General features: G+C 39.1%; 1 long non-coding RNA gene across 2 annotated transcripts; it reads right to left on the reverse strand.

The window, feature by feature from the left end:
• Positions 1-161: 161 nt before the first annotated feature.
• On the reverse strand, positions 162-18,302 carry LOC145554860 (uncharacterized). Of its 2 annotated transcripts, XR_014090891.1 has the most exons (4): positions 17,343-18,302; positions 11,299-17,273; positions 357-5,281; positions 162-245 (listed from the first exon to the last, which is right to left on the reverse strand). It is a non-coding gene; the product is annotated as an uncharacterized LOC145554860 (long non-coding RNA). The 2 variants fall into 2 exon arrangements; XR_014090890.1 differs by having other exon boundaries at positions 11,299-18,302.
• Between the last annotated feature and the right edge of the window lie 967 nt (positions 18,303-19,269).

Here is a 19,269-nt window from a genome sequence, read left to right on the forward strand (position 1 = left end):
GTTTTCAAAATCACCATTTCTTACGGTTAACTACATTAATTAATCCCATTTCTTCCACATTAAGCTTGCATAAAATTAACATGCACTTTGTTTCGTTATTAGGCAAGTTTATTCATCCACCACTGACGCTTTTAGATTTTTAGAGCCCTGGTGCCGATGTCTAACATTTTTATGTCCCATTTTTCAAGACGTTTTGTGTTTTAATTGGCTGAACTTCACATTGGTCTTTCCTTTGACTCCGTCTCCTGGGGGATCGAGAAGCTCAGCGTCACTATTACTTGAAACCATTAATCTCATCACCTATCTGTGGGATAACATCAATTTAGAATGAATAAAAATTGTAATATTTTACAAACCTGTTGTGGTTTCTTTCTTCATACTTGATACTCGATTCAGTTGCACGATGGTGAATTCCCTAGCCTCTAAAATCATTTAGCTACAAGTTGCTAGCACTGTGAGGTTCCTCAACACCAAACTGACTTGACTTTTCAAAGTTTTCTGTTTTCAACCCAACAAAAAACATTTGGGATGAATTGGAGGGGCGAGTGCTAGCCAGGATTTCTCAGCCAACATCGGTGTCTGACCTTGCAAATGTTCTGTTGGAGGAATAAGAGGAAGATTCTCATAAACGCACATTCCCACTTGACATTTCGCTTTAGAGATATTTGCTGCCAACTCGCACAGAGCATGCTTAATAATGCAGTAATTTACTTGAATAATTATGTAGAAATTTTAACCAATGAGTTTGGTGGTGGGTAAATATTTAAATGTTTTATCTTCCTCTATTATTGACAATTGTTTCAGAATGCACATCTAAAGCTGCACATCCATGACCATGTCGAGTTCATTTTTCTACTGTTGATTGATCTGGAAATGTGTTGTGAAACAATATTGCTCGTCTTATTTTGAATGCATAACGATAACTGCAAGCAGGTCCTGTACTCCTGTCTCTGTCTGCAATGTCTGCTGCCACCAGCAGAGGGCGAGAGAGGTCACGGTAACCTTTACTAACAAAGAAATAACACCTTTTTGTCTTTTTGCCACAAATTGGCAACTCTATTGGTGACAATTTGAGACCATCATGTGCACCTATTTCAAATCAATAATTTCTGTCTGATGCTGATGTTTAATAATGACGCAGCAGCGAAAGGTTTGCTGTTAGACAAAAATGAGTCAAGTGAAGTTTTAACATTAGCATCTCATGGACTTGTCAGGCAAAATTACAGAAATGTGGGTCATTGGTAATACAGACTTCTGAATCCAAAAATGCTACATTGGGTAACAAACTTTACACTAAAAAAACACAAGTATTTCAGAAAGGCAAGTTTTTGTTCAGATAGAAAAAAGGACAGTTGATTTAGCAAGAGCTGATGACTATCTGGGCGTTAGCATAAAAGCTACTGAACACAGATGCATAACCACACTTTTCAGATTTATTTACTTTTGCGGAACATTTGAATTTGGAAACCATGCGTCGTCTCGTCACTTCGCAGTTTTAAACTCTGAATAAAATGCATTAAAGTTTCCTCTGCGAACACAGTGGAAATGGTGGGCAGATCCCACTTCCCTGCCACAATCAGTTGTTTCACACAAACTCTTTTTTTCCCCGTCACGTTCACCGCAACCAAACTGCAGTCCATGATCAATTTCATGTCAAACAAAATCTTCAAAGAGCTGAGATGGCAATTGACATAAGGAACAAGACCTTTAGATAAAGAAAGGAGCCACAGGCTGCTCTAAACTTGAATTAGTCATTGGACTCATGGAATATACAACCCTAAACAGTCAATCATTTCTGAACTACAGGCGGAGCTGGAGGGGGGCGTGAGGGGCCCGCGTGTGACAACGTGCTCTGGGTTCTGGCGGCTATCTGATCTAAATTGCTTTCGGAGTTATCACGACCTTCGTCACTGTCGATTCAAAGCCGTGAAGAGAGGCTTTATCTGCACGGCAAGAAGTGCTGTGTGGATATTCTCTCTCCTGAGGACACTGGACTCTGCTCTAAGGTGTACCGATCCCTCAGATAAGATTGCTCAGGTGTATGAATATGTATATATATAAAAAAAAATAGGTAGAATGTCAGGTAAAAGAAAAAAAAAGAAGCATAATTCATGCTTCTTTTTTTTAAGCTAAAGCATTCCGTTATAAAAAACTTAGACACTTTAAAAAAAGGGTTAATATAAGAAGGTGACAGAAAAACATGAGATTTATCTTTCTTTTATGGTTTTAGGGTAGTTTCATTGTGACTCAGGTCAGAACAAACAGACCTTTGCCCGTTTGATTAAGAAGAAATGCAGGTTATAATTCATGAAACATTTTCATGATGCTGATACAAAACAACATATTTCAGTATTTCATAATCAGCCATTCTTTTCTGCAAGTCTGCATTGTTCGACATCTGTATTATAATTTTTTTATAACTGTCGTACAGTTTGAACTTTTCAACATTACAGCCGCTAACCTTTCATGAAAAGAGATCAGAATCATCTCCCTAATTCTGATACCCCTAAATGAAATCCACCTCAGTACGGCGTAATGTCTGTGAACGCTGCAAAAAGATTTTCCCTTGGTTTAGTTTCAAATATGTTAGTGCACTTGAAATAGGACAAAAGCAACTTTGCGACAAGATATAGGAGCTTGTTTTAAGTCAATAATTTCTTAATATTGATATAAAAAAGTTGTTCCACTGGCAGATTATTTCACTCATAATATGGGGAAAACATCTTGTTATAAGTGAAGTCATCTCCCAATGGAACTAATACTTTTTAAAATTAATATTAAGGGATTATTGACTTAAAGCAAGCTTCCTACATCTTGCTCAAGTGTGACTTGTAAGTCAGTTTTGTCTGATTTTAGACAAAACCGACTAAAATTAGATATTAAGATATTGTGTTTTGGCAGTGAAGGCTTCTGAGGTTTGACAGAGACCATTGGAGAACAAACAGCGTCCTGAAGGAAAGCAGCAGAGACGTCAGAGAGAAACTTCTGTCGACATTTGAAGAAGGAAATAAAAACATTTCAATCAGCCTGGAAGCAGTCATGATTTCAATAGCAACTCTGGATGAGCTGCAACGATCCACAGCTCATGTAGGATCATGTAGGATCATGTAGGACAACGATTAGCTCAACTGCTAGGGGGAAAACCAATAGAAAACTTGCTATTTTGCTCTGATCAGATGAATTGTCACTTTTTGGGTTGTTGCAGACCTGGTATGTGTGGAGGAAGATGAATACTTCATATCAACCTGAACAATAGCAGGACATCGTTTCTTCTGCTGGAACTGGGAAGTCTGTAAGAGTTGACTGAAAGACGGGACGTGCCGTCATCGACGTTTTTCAGCTAACTCGAAATTCATCCGCTCGCCTGTAAAAGGGGACGAGACGGAAACAACACGTCACCCCAATTCTGGATCCCCTCCGATGGCTGCCCATCGCTTTTAGTGCTTAAACGTGTTAACGGTCTCTGTCTCCTTGTCTTTCTGAGCTTTTACATCCACACATCCGCGCAGTGGAAAATCTCAAGAACAAAAACTTCTAAGTCAGGGGTCATTTTCGTTTTGGGCCATATCAAAAATCTGAATGTTCTTAAAGGGCCGGTTGTGCCAGAATGCATTGATAAAACCAAATAAGCAGTGAAAACATCAATAAATAGCTGTTCCTCCAAGATTTTGTGATTGTTTTAGTGTTTGTTTTTTTTTTGCAATCAAAATTACAGATTTTGTGGCGCAAACTTAAAAAACTTTTCTAAAGAATTTTTACGACATTGGTGCTAATGTATGGTGTTAAGTCTGACTTTTTATTACTAGTGTCTATTACAGCCCATAAAATCAAGTCAGGCTGAGTCAGCAGTCACTTAAACCGGTAAAGTTTTTGACCAATTTTGAGAAAATTTGCAGTAAAATCAGAAAACAAATGTGGAGATTTGTTGATTTTTTTGTGAATTTTTCAGATTTGCGGAAAAACTAGAAGGACTTAATCAGGTAATATGGAGTCTTGAGGGCCACACGAAAAGCTACGGCAGGCCAGATTTGGCCCCCGGACCTCAAGTTTGATCGAGGTCCGGGATTTTAGTCTGTGAGGTCTGCTGGAGCTTTAATAACAATCAGAATAAAAAAATGAATGAATGAATGACCAAACACAAGGCAATCATTGGAATAAAGACCACCAAACATACATTAAACTTGGTTGCTTGGACCTAGAAATCCTGACTTAGTTTGAGCTCATTTGTACAAATAAAAGAAATAGGCAAATATTTTTGTTTGTACAACAAAATTTGTGCAACCTTCAGAGCAACAAACGGTGTTTCCCTAAATCATTAAATTGACAAATCAACATTTCAGATTTCTATCTTTTTAATTTGAAAGCCACGTGTTGTCGTTCTTCCACTTGACATTTAAGCGTTACTTTGTGTCGTTCTATCGCATGGAATCTCAATAAAACACGGTTTGCGGTAATAACGTGATAAAACACGATTAAAGTCCATGAAGTGAGTACTTTTTTGCAACCCCCTCGCACCAAAGAGGCCTCTACCAATCTTTAACGAAGCCTTTAACCTTTTATTGTATTGTAATGTCGTCTAATCGGGCTCCATAGAGATCAAGAGTTTTTTTTTTTGCTTCCTCATGTGAGATTGCTTCACACTTTTGAGTTTGGCTTCTGATCAAGCAACCTGTAGCTAACGCAGGTTTTTTTTATTTTTTATTACTCATTCCAACCAAAGTCAAGTCCTCTGTAATCTCTAAATGTCTATGAAGTAAAGGTTTCACCGATCCCAGTTGAAGTTGTCCGTTTTTGTAGATGATTTTGATTCCAGAGGGATACAAGTGGTGCTGAATACATATTTTCTGCATGAGGGACAAAAGAGATGCACTCGAGGGCCCGGCCCCACCCTCGGTGCCACTCAGAGTGGAATCAGGATGTTGGGTTGAGGGGCAGGGCGCTCGGCCTGTTAAATATTGACGGCGGATGTAATAATTAACCCTCCAGCGACTCCCGATGACTTAAACTGGCCGCAGTGCCTCGCTGCCATTGCCATCGACGTCTTTCCTGCCGCTCGCATCGAAACGCCGACTCTCTCTCCCCTCCGACTCTCTCTCCCCTCCGACTCTCTCTGTCTGGTTCCGGCCGATCGCCGTGGGCAACGCTCACACCTGAGCCGGTCCCGGCAGGATGGGCGTCGGGCCCCTTTTCCAAGCCTTCACGTCCGCCTGTGGGTCACGACACCCCTGCTGCTCTTCGAACCTTTGGCCTCTGCTGTGAAATCCGCCGGGCCATGTTGGATCTGAAGGTGAGTAGAAGAGAGAGAAACAAAAACACCAACATGATTTTCTGAAAGGTAGAACCCATCTTCATCTTCTTTGGTGTTTATTCCTCTTTTAGTACTTTATTGATCCATGACGAATGAGTCATAATTATAACTGTGATTTCTTCTTTATTAATTTTTTTTTTTTTTTGCAACTTTCCAAACTAGAATAAAAACTAGAAATATTCTATCTCAACCTAAAAAGCAGGTTAGTTATGTAGAGCTTTTGAAGACAAATGTCAGAGTGAGCAGGAAATGCGGGGCCTGCAGGTACACAGGTCAGACACACCCTTATACTCGCCTTCATGTTGACAGCTGCCATAAAATCTGTGTTATCTACACAGGCCTTGGCCCTTTGGCCGTGCTGTTGGAGGAGTGCGAGCATTGATGCTGTTTATACTTCAGGCTATAAAAGCTGGGAGGAGGAAATTGTCAGGTCAAAGTCGCCTGGGAGCGGAGCCGCGTCGGCCGGCTACTAAATCCAGATCCTCGCTTGAGCTCTTAGCTGTCTTTTTTCTCTCTTTGAAGGAAGGCGGACGTGTGAGGCGATCTTCATCATCCGTGTCATCGACGATCCCAGTGGTTGTCGCTGGATGTAACAGCAACTCCATGTGGAAGCTGCTGTCAGTTCCAGTGGAGGTGCTGTTACCTGCAGAGACCGACCGATTACCAAAGGGTTGCCGTTGCCGATTGGAGAAAGTTCGTGTTTTTTTTTTTTTTAAAGCGATGGGCCACAAGGTGATGACCTATGAATTGACAGCCAGTGATTTCAACCGTCTGCCTGTCAGTTCTGTAGGCCACTGCTGCGTTTGTTCCTCTGAGCCTTCACAGATTTGAAACCAGTGACTTTTTTTAAAAATGTTTTTTTGTCTTTTGTTTTTGTGAACTTACAATAAATAAAAATACACATTTATTTGTCCACGAGTCTTTTGTTTGTACGTTTCCCTTTTCTTCATGCAGTGTTTTAATGGTGACTGATTATTAGCCTCAGAGGGATCAGGTGATATTAGTGGAACAGGTCTCATCAGATATTGGCAACCTCACAGGGCGTCATGTCCCACTGGGGGCGTCACAAACAAAAGGTCGGTTGCGACTTGAAATAGTTTCCTATTTCCTATGTGAATGTCCTCTTAATATTAAAGCTACTTAATGATGCTGTGCTACAGCTACAAATGAGGCTATATTAAAGGGCTATTTCACTATTTTTAAGTAATCTTGACCATATTTAGTTGCTCTTGAATTTGGTTATTGTACACTAAACTTTGATTCTTTCCAATACTGTTTGTTAAGATAATAAATTGAGCAAGTTCATTTTAGTTTATTTAATTAAAAACGTATACATTTTTAGCTTTGTCCGAGATAAGAGTGGGACCCCAGCGGGAAGGGGGGGACGCCCGGGGCACCGCTCATGTAAGAACCGCCACTGGACCCTCCCAGATAGTACATATCTTCAGTTCCACCTAGAAAAATCTCTCAAATGTTAACATCGAGGGTAACAGAGTATTTTTTTTTATTGCTACAATTGTTATTGCTATTGTTAAGATAAATGTTGTAAGAACGGATTCAAAAATTACTATTAAAAAGCAGCAAGACAAGCGTGGAAATAAAACCCAATTTTATTTCGTTGTTCTCATAATATATGATGTGGTAATAATTCAGCTAATGCATTCTTTCTTTTCAGCCTGCAAACAAACCTGTTATCACCTTCATGAAGCAGCGATGATTTATGCAAACCATCGAGTTGCTGCTTTTGCCCTCGGCGTTTTAGAGGAAAAGTAGCCACTTTAAAACTGTCACAACTTTATTGGACTGCTCAGTCACACTCTGGATTATTAATAAACTGTGGGCTTGTTGTGCTCTCTGCAATTACTGTCACCCCCTAAGCCTTAATTAAAATCCTGTTGTTGCAGGAGGAACGTCTCACACTCTCATGCTGGGGATTTTACAAAAATACAACCTTTAATTTGAGTCCGTTTGAACAAACGGGGAGGTGTCTCACTTCCAGAGGTGGGGACTCGAGTCACATGACTTGGACTCGAGTCAGACTCGAGTCATTAAAATCACGACTTGAGACTTGACTTGAAAAAATGCTCAAAGACTCGGCCTTGACTTTGACTTTCATGCCATTGATTTGGGCCTTGACTCGACTTGAAGCTGTTTACTTGAAAAGACTTGATATTTTTTACTCAAAGTCTTAAAATTTAAAACACATTATTTATAAAGTGGCGTCATTAATTAATTTCACTCATTCCGTATCAATATGCGCAGACCGTCCCTCTGTTTTTCCTCTCTCCTATGTATGTATGTGTGCGTAGCTGCAGCTCAACCAATCAAATTAACAGGATTTTCTACTAAAGTGCCATATGAGTTTAGTCTGTTTATGTCACCCTGTGTTTGCTTCTGATTGGCTGATTAGTTCCACACGCCAACACTAATCATGGAGGTGAATGTTTCCAAGAAGCTGAATTTAAGAAGAACTTAAAATTCCAGTTGTGTTACATGCATTTTTGTTTCCATCATATGTTAGGGATTTTTGTTTACAATTCCTGCAGGACCTTATTTTTCCTCTGTACACACCATAAAGATTCCATCAACTTGACCCAGCAAACTGATCAAGAGGATTGTTTCCCTTAAATATTGTTTGATTCTGTAATGATCTAAAACCTCTTCAGGTATCCAAGGTCAGAAGAGGTCACCACTGGATGCCAGTCTTAATGTGGCTAAAGTGTTTAGAGTCAGTTTAATACAACTATCCCAGACTGAGCTAAAGAGTCGATATCAGACCAAATATGGTACTTGTACCTTTTGTGGTTTTTCTGGTGGTGCTTATTTTTATACAAAGAGTTGCTTCAGATTGATTTTTGATTCTTTAAGAGACTGGATATTGTTACAAAGGTGTTGTCAGAACAGTCTAATTTGTGAAATCCAGCTTGATAAGAATAACAAAGACAATACTGCATGTGACCGGCATTACCAAAGGGCCAAGCGCCTTGGATAGTTTCATCAGTGTTGCATCAGTATTTTTCCAAAGGGAAGTCATTAATGGTTGTCTCCTGACTTTTATCTCTATTCTCCAGGTGCTGTCCAAACAAGTGTCCCTTGTTGTAAATCACTTGTCTTAATTACTTTCAAGAGGAAGAAAGACACACAGTGACTAATTGGTCACTAACTCATTTGTGATTTAACATGGTTACTTTTGCTCTTACGTATCCACTGGAGGGTTTTTGGTGGAAAAGTACAAATTCATTCTGACAAACAGCCAACAATTGGAAAGTTTCAAATACTTTTTTTTACTCCAGTTGCTGCAATAAAAGTCATTAACAATAGGGTTATATTCATCAAATTCCCCTGTAATAAAAAGTCAAGGGGAAAAAAATGCTGAACCAGTTTTTATTGAACTTTCAATCTGATGTGGTCGTCAGTCACGTGCAGAGGGGGGACTGGGGGTGCTTGAGCACCTGCCCTTTTCGCTCCTTGCCCCCAAGTGCCCTTTTGGTCAATTTTTTTAAAATGTATTTTTATCAATCAATCAATCAATCAATCAATCAATCAATCAATCAATCAATCAATCAATCAATCAATCAATCAATCAATCAATCAATCAATCAATCAATCAATCAATCAATCAATCAATCAATCAATCATCCATCCATCCATCCATCCATCCATCCATCCATCCATCCATCCATCCATCCATCCATCCATCCATCCATCCATCCATCCATCCATCCATCCATCCATCCATCCATCCATCCATCCATCCATCCATCCATCCATCCATCCATCCATCCATCCATCCAAAGGAGGGCCAGACTTCCCTCTCCCCAGCCACTTCTTCCAGCTCCTCCGGGGGAACCCCAAGGCGTTCCCAGGCCAGCCGAGAGACATAGTCCCTCCAGCATGTCCTGGGTCTTCCCCGAGGCCTCCTCCCGGTGGGACGTGCCCGGATCACCTCACCAGGGAGGCGTCCAGGAGGCATCCTGACCAGATGCCCGAGCGACCTCAACTGGCACCTCTCGATGTGGAGGAGCAGCGGCTCTACTCTGAGTCCCTCCCGGATGACCGAGCTTCTCACCCTATCTCTAAGGGAGAGCCCAGCCACCCTGCGGAGGAAACCCATTTTGGCCGCTTGTACCCATGATCTCGTTCTTTCGGTCATGGCCCAAAGCTCATGACCATAGATGAGGGTGGGAACGTAGATCGACCGGTAAATCGAGAGCTTCGCTTTTTTAATAGTGTAATTCTGTAAAGACAAATTATGTAAATCAGAGCTAGACCACCAGCTCTGATTTACATATCTTGCTAAATTGCGGGTTTCAATATGGCAATACTTTCCTATAACAAAATAGACCTGCAGAAAGAAATTACTAATACAATATCTTACATATGCATAGTTGTATGCTTTATATAGAGATTTCCTTTAGATATAATTGTGTATATCTCACAATTTTGTAATTTATCATTGTTTATTAAACTCTGAAAGCTGAGAGGTTTTGTTAATATTCTGTCCTAGAATGCGGTTAGATGTGCCCTTTTTTGTTGTTGAGCACCTGCCCCTTTAGTGGTCTCTGCACGGCCCTACCCATATATTTGTCGTAATAGGGACATTCTGCCATGATCTGCGTGGTTGTAAGTGAGGAAGACGCCGGTAAACCCAGGTAGTAATGAGGAAATGATGTATTTAATAAAGAATCAGGAACAAACTCAGAAAGACATGCGGCACTGGAAACGGACAGACGAACGATGAACAAATGACGAGGACCCGACGAAGGACAGAGACAACAGCTGGGGTTAAATACACAGAGAAGCTAATCAGAAAGACTTGGACATGGTGGAGGGACTATGTCTCTCGGTTGGCCTGGGAACGCCTTGGCATTCCCCTAGAGGAGCTGGAAGAAGTAGCTGGGGAGGGGGAAGTCTGGGCCTCCCTTCTGAAGCTGCTGCCCCCACGACCCGACCCTGGATAAGGGGAAGAAAATGTATGGATGGATTGATGGAAGCTAATCAGGGAACTGGACACAGCTGGGAGCAATCAACAGGGAATAGAGACTCACAGGGGAAACGGAACTAAAACACAGAAAAACCTCAAAAATAACTACGCAGAAAACACAGAATGTCGCACATTCTTACAAAGATGTTATGTAAACGATAAGTGAAAGCTGTCGTCTTCACAGACAGGCAGAAGAGAGAAGCAAAGAGTGGTTTGGAGAACCATCCATCCATCCATCAAGTTTGTAGAGGCACTCTACAAACTTGATAGATGGATGTTTAATTAACTTATGTTTAATTTTAACTTATGTTTAAAGTAGAATTATTTCACTAATAGACAAAATTACAGACAATATCTGTCTGTCTGTCATTTGTATTTGTAGAGAAACTGGAGCACCCAGAGAAAACTTTTGTTCAAAACAATATTAGTTGATTTTACTAACAGAGCAAATTACAGTGTCTGTCACTTGTGTTTTAAGAGACACTGGAGAAAACCTATCTATCATTTTTGTAGGGAAACAGGAGGACCCAGAGAAAACCTATCATTTTTGTAGGGAAACAGGAGGACCCAGAGAAAACCTACCATTTTTGTAGGGAAACTGGAGGACCCAGAGAAAACCTATTTGTCATTTTTGTAGGGAAACTGGAGCACCAAGAGAAAACCTATTTGTCATTTTTGTAGGGAAACTGGAGGACCCAGAGAAAACCTATTTGTCATTTTTGTAGGGAAACTGGAGGACCAAGAGAAAACCTATTTGTCGTTTTTTGTAGGGAAACTGGAGCACCCAGAGAAAACCTATTTGTCATTTTTGTAGGGAAACTGGAGCACCCAGAGAAAACCTATCTATCCATCCATCCATCCATCCATCCATTTTCTTCAGGTCATGGGGGCAGCAGCCTAAGTAGGGAGGCACTTGGGTCAGCTCCTCCGGGGGATTCCCATCACATTCCTTGGCCAGCTGAGAAATAGATATTTATTAGGGACTGGAAATGGATGGGAAGCTTACTCTTTTATTATGCTGTTGGCCATCCTCAGCAAAGTGCACAGTGGTGGATTTGTGTAATGGAAGTGTGACGGGCTTGGTATTGCTAACTTTCTGACGACTCAGTATAGGTCTGATTTTTGCTTCGTCATGTTTGTCAGCAGAACACACCGATCTTCTTGTACAGTTCTTGGAGGTACTTCTCCCTGGCAGAGTCTGGTGGCTTATCTTATTTTCACCTCCACACACTCTGTCCAGTTCCATCAAGGTCCGCATGTTTTTCCTTTCAATCTCACAACGTTCCTTTTTCTCTTGCTGTTTAAGTTGTATCTGGGAATTCCAAGAATTTGTCAGAGACTTCATAGCTGTCGCTTTTTTCTCTTTCTCCAGTTTTTCACGCTTTTGCTCTGCAGTTTCCCGTTGTGTCTTTTCTTTCAGTAATTTATCCTCCATAAAAGCCCGTTTTTCAGCTTCTTCCTTCTTTATAAGTGACAGTTGGTTGTACACTATTTTTTGACGTATTTCACGACTTCTGTCCTTATCAGGAATGTTGCAGTCACTCCCATAGCCTAGAAAGCCAGATTTATACTGAAAACCTCTTTCTTGCCCTTGATTTACAATTTTGTCTATTTCAATCTGCTTATGCCGTTTATATTCAACTTGACCATCCCATGCATCAGTCAAATACTTTTGCATCTTAATTTTATTTTTTTTCTCCTGTTTTTCAAGTAACTTTTGGGCAAACTCCTGCTTAATAATTTCTTCATTAAGGTTTTTCTCCTCGAAAGCTTCTTTGAGATATTCTTGTCTCTTTATATTCTCTAAATTATCATAGGCCATCTTTTTACATTTCTCTTGAAATTTTACCTGTTCGGGACCATTTTTCTCCCTCTCGTCATGTACATATTCTGACCGTTTGCCTTCACTAACTCTGTGTGTTTTCCTTGGCCTTACAAATTGTTCCTTTGCCTTTTCACTAAGCTGCTTGTTGAGTTTTTGTTCTTTTTTACATGACGAAGACTTTTTAAACTGTTTGTCCTTTCCAGAATCCACATTAGAAAGGACAGTGAGCTGTGGACAAGCTCTCAACTTGTCATCTCTGAACTTGTCCACATCTGGGGACAAGTTGAGAGGTTTTTGCCCATGTCTGTCAATCTGCAGCACCGTTTTTGATGGAGTTTTCTCCCGCTTGTCTCTCCGGTTTTGCACATCCCGTGCACAAGCATTTGTTGGTCTTGGTTCCTTCTCCTGTAATTTACGAAGTGCAGCTTGGTGTCTTTCTTTCAACTCATGTGCTCTTCGAAATTTATCTAGGTCAATGCGTGTCTGATCATCAATTCCGTCTTCCAAACATATAAGGAAACCTGAGCTATTTCTAATGTCGGAATCACTTGTGGCGGAATTCTCCTGAATATCAAGTTTACGTTGTGGTATGGGGGTAGGATGGAAATCTTTCATTTTAGGCAACTTTAAAGTAGAGTTTCTTAAAGTGCTGTCCTCATCTTGAAATTTGACACTTTTCTTGAATAGAAGATCACATGGGTTTGGGTCAAATGTAACCTTTCTCGTCATAGGCATAGGGGTGTTAGGCCTCTTGGGGAATCGACGTGAATCCATCTTGTGTTTCAGTCTCTAGGTGAAAAATTGCAATTCTCTAAATTCGTTGAGTTCTGCACATCTGGCTTTAGAACACACGTAACAAGATATTCAAAGGGTTCAGAGCTGATGTCATAGAATCTATGACACAAAGCCTGGGTTCCTAGTGACATCATCAGTTAGGTAGAAGTGTAATAGTTGCTATGGTAACCAGGAAAAGCTCTGAAGTGATTCACACTTCCTAGTAAAGGAGACGTTTCAACCCATCAAAACATTTCCAAATAAACTCATTCATATTAATACAAATGTAACTTTTTCAACAATTTAGACAAGCTTCAGCCAATGTGGCTGTAACTGATATAGGCTTTACAATGTGCAAAACACAATAACCCGGTTTCCCATTAAATCTGCTCAACAGTGTTTTCCTCATCAATACATTTTTTTATGAGGAACCTAACAATAGTTTCTAATTTCTTTTGTTGGCCGCTATCTAAGCCTTGCCCTAAAGACGGTGTTCCCAGCGTGTCATTTCGTTCAACCTTAGCTTCGAGCACATGGGTGTGTGAAAACCACCTATGTGTATGTATGTACGAGCATGCAAAGAGCTGAGAGAGGTAGAGGAAAACAGAATTATTTATTCCTGACGCTCTCTTCCAAGTGACCTGCACAAGTTTTGACTCTCCACTGAAGACTCCATCAACAGTCTTCATGCTTTTTTCATGTGGTTTTGTATGTTTTTCTCCCACAAATACAACCTAATACCGAAAACTTTTCAACAGAAACAACTGATGGTCAAGCAGGTGATGAGCTTGTTCAACCAAGTTCCATTGAACAAGTGGGTAGTTTAAGTATTTCCAATTTATTAGTAATGTTCTTTGACATGTTGTGTTGTACCTTTCATGTTCATGTGTAAATTATTGAATACAACATGTGAATAATTAGTAATTGTAATCCATCCATCCATCCATTTTCTTACACCCTTGTCCCTTAATGGGGTCGGGAGGGTTGCTGGTGTCTATCTCCAGCTAACGTTCTGGGCGAGAGGCAGGGTCACCCTGGACAGGGCAACACAGAAAGACAGACAGGACACACAACCATGCACACACACACTCACACCAAGGGAGAATTTAGAGAAACCAATTAACCTAAGAGTCATGTTTTTGGACTGTGGGAGGAAGCCGGATGAAAACCACGCATGCACAGGGAGATCATGCAAACTCCATGCACCCAGAATCTTCTTGCTGCAAGGCAACAGCTCTACCAACTTCGCCACTGTGCAGCCCTGTGCCACTTTTTCTGTAGAACTGGTTTTCTGTAAGAATTTTCTGTAAGAATGTCTTACAGAAAACCTTTCCTGAACTCTACTGTGACTTTTCAGTTGTTGATTATATGTATGCCAATGAGTTTTAGCATAAAAGATTAAATCTCACAGCCTGTTAGCTTGAATGTTTAAAGAGCTGCATTTTTGTGTACAGTGCCCACTAAGCCAATGTTTTAGTTTTTAGTCAACAGGTCATATTTAATGAATGTACTAAATATGGTAGCTTAGCGATTGTATTTAATGTAAAAATTTCAGCACCTCTGCATCAGTACACACGTACCTCATGCTAAACAGCTTTTATGGAATATTACCATGGAAGTTATGATTAGTTAGAAAGTAACGTTCCAATTACTTCTACGTTGTTTTTTTTGTTTTTTGTTCTTTTTTTCCCGCTACTGGAGTTTTACTGCAGTTCAATTTAATACGTTTGTCAGTCACGTGCAGAGGGGGGGGCTGGGGGTGCTTGAGCACCTGCCCTTTTCGCTCCTTGCCCCCAAGTGCCCTTTTGGTCAATTTTTTATTTTTTTTTTTGTATTATTGTATTATTTTTTGTATTATTATTGACACATAATGACATGTACCAAAATGATTATTATTTTTTTTGTACAACATAATAAGCCCTCCAGTCACCTTGTTACCTTTGACCTTATGCCCGTGACGCATGACGCAATTGCCTCTCGCGCAGTGCGATAAAGTGGCTAACAGGAGCTCAACGTAACGAACGTTCCAGATTATAGAAGAGTTTTTGGTTAATTATAAAAAAAAAACGTTTTTGGTGAATAAAGTTGAGTAGACTTGCTACTTGTCAGATGAAGGAAAACGTTGAAGTATCGTTTCTGCTTCAGCACAGAGTAGCGGTTTAAGCAGAGAGATAATAAAATACAACAGACACTGACAGGCCTCTGCGTCTGCCTTTCTCAGAAGAACTACTGAGCGGGAGGAGACAGCCAGGTGAGGAAAAACTGTTCTTATCTATCGATTCAGTATTTTTATCATACAGACATTAGGCTGTTGTTGTTGTACTATTAGCTAGCTGCTAGCTAACGACTTTGCTAGCAAAGCTAGATAACTAAAAAGCTCCTTCCCTGTGTACGAGGCACATCGCCCGTCCAAAACTTATCATCTCCATTATCAGGGCCGTGCAGAGACCACTAAAGGGGCAGGTGCTCAACAACAAAAAAGGGCACATCTAACCGCATTCTAGGACCGAATATTAACAAAGCCACTCAGCTTTCAGAGTTTAATAAACAATGATAAATTACAAAATTGTGAGATATACAATCAGAGGTAAAGGAAATCTCTATATAAAGCATACAACTATGCATATGTAAGATATTTTATTAGTAATTTCTTTCTGCAGGGCTATTTTGTTATAGGAAAGTATTGCCATATTCAAACCAGCAATTTAGCAAGATATGTAAATAAGAGCTGGTGATCTAGCTGTGATTTACATATTTTGTTTTTACAGAATTACACTATTAAAAATATAAACAAGGGCACAATGCAACCTTTTAGTGGACTGTAATCTATAAAAAAAGAACTGCCTGTTTGCTGCAGTGGAGATGAAGCCAGTCCATTCAGGAAAGCAGAGCTGCATCAAACTAAGGTGGAACTGCAGAAAAAAGAAAAAAACAAAAGCAAAAATTTAATTGTTAATGCATGCCACCATGAGAAAAGCCTACTGAGTTTTGCTTTAAAAACTTTTTTAAACATTTAAATCACACATTTGTCTTATGAAGTGATTTTTTTGTTGCAAAACAAACTTATTTGTGCATGTCAGAAATATTTTCTTGATATTCTAAGTTGTTGTTTGACTCATAGTTTTACTTGTGGTTCTCACATGACGTCGTGGGCAGGGCCTAAAATCACAACAAAAGATTTCTGATGTATGCAAATAAAAGTTTATGTTTGGCAAATAACTTTTTAAGTTCACAAGACAAAAATTAGTTATTTAATTTAAAAAAAAGTTTTTTAAACAAAACGACTTGTTTTTAAAAAAGAAATCATTACAATTCCAAAAGTTTTGATTACAATTTTATTTTACTTTTATCCCATTGGGAAAAAAAAATTTAACTGCGTACTCTGTGAACCAGACCCTAAACTTAAAGTCTGTGTAACCCACAAGAAAGGTTATTTTGAATACTTTTTAATAGTAGATGGCAATACCAACACTACAAAAGTATAAGTAAGTTGGGCCAGATCGGGAGATTCTAAATTCGGGGGAGCCTAGGTGTGAACAACAGAGGAGAGCACACAATGTATATAAAAAAGTAGAATAATATATTTTTTTAAAAAGTAGAATTTAATATAAACAACATGTGTGGATCCACATTGTACAAATAAACAAAAATTGCGCGATTTTTAAAATAAATACATAAAATGAACCAGTCTTTTTGATGTCTGTCAAATGTTCTTTCAAAGTTTGTTTAGTCTTTCCAATGTGTTTGTGAAATATTTTTTTAATGTTTCACGGCTGGTGACCAGTCGGGTCACCATCTACCGGTTCACTTGGTCCTCTGGGCTGGGGTTCGCCATCCAAGTTCTTGTAAGGGTGATCTGGGCACAATGCTCCCAAAGTGCACCATAAGAAAAAAAAAACCTGACCTGGAAGAAGGTCACAGTAAAACATCTTAAAAATCAGGACGCTAATATCAATAAAGCTTAAGTAACAATTCAAATTTCAAACTAAAAGTGCCAAAGTACATCTATAACATTAAATCTACATTCAAAATGTGGATTAGAAACCTGCATTAGCTCTGACCTACAGAAAACAGAAAGTTCCTAAGTAATAAGAACACATCACAGCACCATCACATTAACAACGTTGAAATATTAAAACGTATTAATAGAAAAAGAAGTAAATTTACATGGAAAAAATACAACATACACAATAATAATGATATAAAATTAATAATACAATTTAATTTTTTTGTAAATTTGAACAGTTATTAGGTATTTTAGCCAACTTTTAGTGAATTTAATGGGCCAACGGCTGAGCGCGTGCGATTACTCACCGACGCTTCAATGCTATATAACTACCAGGGATTTTTCCGGACGTAAGCTGTTAGAAACTTTCGGAGGTCTAATTAAAAAAAACAAATTCACTATTTTGAATTATGAATTCTGAGATGCTAATTTAACATTGTCTTACCAATTTCCAGGATTCTTTGTAGAATTTAACAGAATCTTACAGGGTATTCACGGAACAACCGTCAGCTTTCAACTCTCACGGGAGTTAGACGCAATCGAAGTTAAATCTCAGCGCTGCAGTTAAAGAATCAACCTGATTGGCTGATTTGAAATCAGACGGTGCCAGTTATTGGTTGTTTAAAATGTAATTAAAAGCAATCATTAAAGGGATATTTCACAGGTTTAAAAGATTTTTAGCACTCTTTTTTATCAATATTTATGAACATATTTACAAACATTCTTTTTTTTTTAATTTAAATACTTTTTAATCTCGTTGTGGAATGATATTAAACCAACATCTATTCATTTTACTTGTGTTTTTTACACTGGGTTACATCTGGGTTGAGTTTTTTTCCCCTTAATTAATGATACACTTTATATCTATTATGGTAATTCAGGGCGAGTTATTTTTAATTCTAAATAAATATCCTTGTTGGACTTTTAAGTGTTATTCTCCTTCAAGATACGTTTACCTAACGCCAGAATAAATGCAATGTACATTATGCAGCAAAGGAAATTAGAAGATTTTTTAAAATTAGATCTCCAAAAGCTTCTAACACCTGATGTCCGGAAAAATCCCTGGTAGTTGTATAGCATTGAAGCATCGGTGAGTAATTGCACGCGCTCAGCCGTTGGCCCAGTAAATTCACTAAAAATTGGCTAAAATACCTAATAACGGTTCAAATTTAATAAAAAATGTAATTGTATTATAAATTTTATATCATTATTATTGTGTATGTTGTATTTTTTCCATGTAAATATACTTCTTTTTCTATTAGTACGTTTTAATATTTCAACGTTGTTAATGTGATGGTGCTGTGATGTGTTCTTATTACTTAGGAACTTTCTGTTTTCTGTAGGTCAGAGCTAATGCGGGTTTCTAATCCACATTTTGAATGTAGATTTAATGTTATAGATGTACTTTGGCACTTTTAGTTTGAAATTTCAATTGTTACTTAAGCTTTATTGATATTAGCATCCTGATTTTTAAGATGTTTTACTGTGACCTTTTTCCAGGTCAGGTTTTTTTTCTTATGGTGCACTTTGGGAGCATTGTGTCCAGAGACCTCATCACCCTTACAAGAACTTGGATGGCGAACCTCAGCCCAGAGGACCAAGTGAACCGGTAGATGGTGACCCGACTGGTCACCAGCCGTGAAACATTAAAAAAATATTTCACAAACACATTGGAAAGACTAAACAACCGAGGTGGGGACTCGAGTCACATGACTTGGATTCGAGTCAGACTCGAGTCGTTAAAATCACGACTTGAGACTTGACTTGAAAAAATGCTCAAAGACTCGGACTTGACTTTGACTTTCATGCCATTGACTTGGGACTTGAAGCTGTTTACTTGAAAAGACTTGACATTTTTTACTCAAAGTCTTAAAATCTAAAACACATTATTTATAAAGTGGCGTCATTAATTAATTTCACTCATTCCGTATCAATATGCGCAGACCGTCCCTCTGTTTTTCCTCTCTCCTATGTATGTATGTGTGCGTAGCTGCAGCTCAACCAATCAAATTAACAGGATTTGGACGTTTAAAAAAACGCGGCGACGCTGCAGAGCTCAGGGAACAAAAGACGAAATAACCGCTCGAATATGCTTCCACGAGTAATTTCTTTTGGCTACGTAGGTTATGAACTTTCGAATAAAAAACGAACTGCAACTTGTAAAACATGCAAGAAGAGAATACCGGATGGAGATGCCACGACTTTGTCCAACTTTGTCCGGCATTTGAAGCTTCACAAAGATCGGTAGGTGGCGCTTTTCTATTGCTGTAAGATAGTTGACTTTAGCTAACTTCGTGTTAGCATGTGTACTCCGGGTTAAATTGGTGATGATTTACCATAAATCCGGTCCTTCATATGCCTCCACAAATAAT

The sequence above is a fragment of the Poecilia reticulata genome, chromosome 14 (assembly GCF_904066995.2).
Source record: "Poecilia reticulata chromosome 14, P_reticulata-male-v2, whole genome shotgun sequence".
Taxonomy (NCBI): Eukaryota; Metazoa; Chordata; class Actinopteri; order Cyprinodontiformes; family Poeciliidae; genus Poecilia; species Poecilia reticulata.